Here is a 3057-nt window from a genome sequence, read left to right as displayed (position 1 = left end):
GGTCTACAAGAGCTAGTTCCAGGACAGGCTCCAAAACCACAGAGAAACCCTGAAACCCTGTCTCGAAAAAGCAAAAAAAAAAAAAAAAAAAAAAAGCTACTTTACTGACTGCAAAGATAGTTTGAACATTACATTATCTTCAATATACAAAATGAGTTTCTTTTATTTTGATTTTTAAAGCACACTGAGGAATTAAAAGTCCAAACTGGACTATTGCTGCCAAACAAGTTCATCAAACCCAGCTACAGTTGATGTGGGGGGCGGGGTTTGGATGACAGGCATTCCTCCTGTGACTTGCACCATGAAGTCTCAGATGAGGTAGCAAGGCAAAGACGTTGGATCTTTCTCCCACCTTCTGAGGGGTCATTAACATATCCTATCCCTGGAGTAACTGCTGCTTCACGGGTGCCTCATCTGCTTTATCTAAAAGAACCTTCAGCCGGACATCAATGTCCATGTTTTGTAAAAATGTTCGTTGCTCTACTAGACCCAGAGAGGCTACTTCTCCCTCTGTGCCATTCTGCACAGCTAACTGACGTCCTCATCAGCCGTCAGGTCTGCTGTTCCGGGAGCAATTAAGACACCGTGAAGCTGGTGTCCACAGGAGCCTCTGAAGGTGTCCGTCTTCATTCCATCATGATCGTAGTCAGCACTCAGGCCAGCGCCTCCAGTTAGTGCAATGCCTTGAGAAGGTTCCTGTCTAATAATCCCAGCGTCGCGATAGACTTTTACATGGTCCTTTTTTCCTCATGTTCTACGAAGGCTTCTGCTGGGGTTGCACAAGGAGCCAAGCCGAACCTCTGTGGTATGAGGCCATTTGTTCATTTCCCGGCCACCCAAACTCCCAAAATAATCACACAGAAACTATATTATTTAAATCACTGCTTGGCCAATCACTTAAGCTCTTATATCTTTGGCTAACCCATTTCTATTAATCTGTGTATCACCACGTAGCTGTGGCTTACCGGCAAGGTTCCAGCGTGTCTGTCTCTGGCAGGACTACATGACTTCTCCTTGACTCTGCCTACTCTCTCTCTCTGCATATATATCTCTTCCAGCCTGGCTATATTCTGTTAAGCCATTGACTTAAAGCAGCTTCTTTATGCATTAACCAACAAAAGCAACACATACACAGAAGATGTCCCACACCAAACCTCAGTTTATCAGAGATGGGTGGGCCGATATCAACAAGCACTTCCCTCCATCCTTGCGGTGTTTTCTGGAGATTTATGCACGGGAACAACATCAAAAAACTCCTGTGCGAGAGAAAAGCCGTATCCTTTGGGAAGATCCTTCAGATCTCGGTACCAGGAGACTGGAATCCCAGACTTGCTGACACCTTCCATGCACACCAGGGATTCAACATCTCTGTCCAAAGGGAGCTTCTTCCCAGTCAGTGTCAATGCTTGGATCTCATTTAATTTTTGGCTCACCTCTACTAGGTGGATTGAAATGTCACAGTTTCGTTTTTTTGTTTTTTTTTTTTTTTTTTAGCACAGACCCAAGATGAATGACTACCCTCAAAATATCTCCAGTGGGGTACCCCGACCTGGACCCGGTTCCACCAGCTGGAATGCTGTACTTTTTCCAGAGGTCATCCATTCACTAAGGAACCATATCCCTAGTAGCTCCCCAAAGACTGGACTCATTTCGGGTGAAGTTATGAAGTCTCCCTTTTCTCCTAGCATATCATGATGCACACGATATCCCTTGGCTGGGTTGGTCGAAACCCCCTTCAGGTACTCTGCCACAGTGATGGGACCTGTAGACTTTATCTTATACATAAGATGCCCCAGCATCAGCATCACCCGGTTGTTTTCTACCAGCTCGTTCCTGGAGCTGAAGCATTTCCTCTCCAGTTCCAGGGAACGCCCACAGGGGCCACTCTACTAAAGCCCGGCTAATTTGTTACAGTAACCACAGGAGGCACAGCAAGGCATGGGGAAGGGCAACAGCAAGGACTTGGGGAAAAACCTCAATGACAATGGACTCTCCTTGGGTTAAAGATAGTAACTACAAACACATGGCACTGGGCCAAAGAAGTTGAGCCCTGCTCAGTTCAGGGTGTGGTGAGACAAGTCACTGGTAGGGGAGAAGTGTAGTGGAATTGGACACGCACACAGCAAGTGCTGCCCAAGTCCTGCCTGTAAGCCTACTCCAAGACAAAAAGGAACAGGTAGAAGAAGTAGGCCCAGAGGGGAGCCAGGACAAAGACCAAGGACAGGGGAGTATGGGAGGACCAGAGTATTTTATGTTCCTAACACAACACAAAACCCGGACAAGATACTCTCAAGGGCCCTGATAATTTGGTAATAAAAATAAGCTCATTTGGAAAAGCCAAAATCAGCTCCAGGAGCCGGAACTTCTTGTCAGGAATCCAGCCTCACAATTCTGCTCTGTATGGCTCCCCAAGGTGAGGCCACCTCACAGAGTCCAGACCATGTGTGATGAGAAAGTGAGTTTATCTTAAGCCCGGGCTGGAGTAGTCTGTGAGGCTGGATCATCTGATGACTGTTTCACAGAGCAACCCTGTCTCAACGAAGAAAAAAAAGCATTATGTAATCTATCTCTGGGGGGGGGGTGTCTTTGTTGTCCCTTTCTGTTTATTAAATATTTCTTTTAAAGTGCAACTGGGGAGCTGAAGAGATGGTTCAGCTGTTAAGGGCACTCTTCCAGAGGACCTGAGTGCAATTCCTAGTAACCATATGGCGGCTCACAAACCAGCCCTGGTGAGATTTAGTGCCTTCAGGGTTTTTCTGTGTAGCTTTGGAACCTGTCCTGTAACTCACTCTAGCATACTAGGCTAGGCTTGAATTTAGAGACTCACCTGCCTCTGCCTTCTGAGTGCTGGGATTAAAGGTTTGGGCCACCACCACCTGGTGGCATATCTTCTAATAAAGGTGTATTGCAAATGCTAACCTGCAAAGGCAGACTTGAATTTGATATCAATGCCTTTTGCCGGGCGGTGGTGGCGCACGCCCTTAATCCCAGCACTCGGGAGGCAGAGGCAGGTGGATCTCTGTGAGTTCGAGACCAGCCTGGTCTACAGAGATAGTT

General features: G+C 46.8%; 1 pseudogene; it reads right to left on the bottom strand.

The window, feature by feature from the left end:
- Nucleotides 1-194: 194 nt before the first annotated feature.
- Nucleotides 195-3057, bottom strand: part of LOC102000600 — a 4909-nt pseudogene continuing 2046 nt past the window's right edge.

Source organism: Microtus ochrogaster, chromosome 7 (assembly GCF_000317375.1).
Source record: "Microtus ochrogaster isolate Prairie Vole_2 chromosome 7, MicOch1.0, whole genome shotgun sequence".
In the NCBI taxonomy this organism is placed as follows: Eukaryota; Metazoa; Chordata; class Mammalia; order Rodentia; family Cricetidae; genus Microtus; species Microtus ochrogaster.
This window is presented reverse-complemented; position numbering and strand designations above follow the sequence as displayed.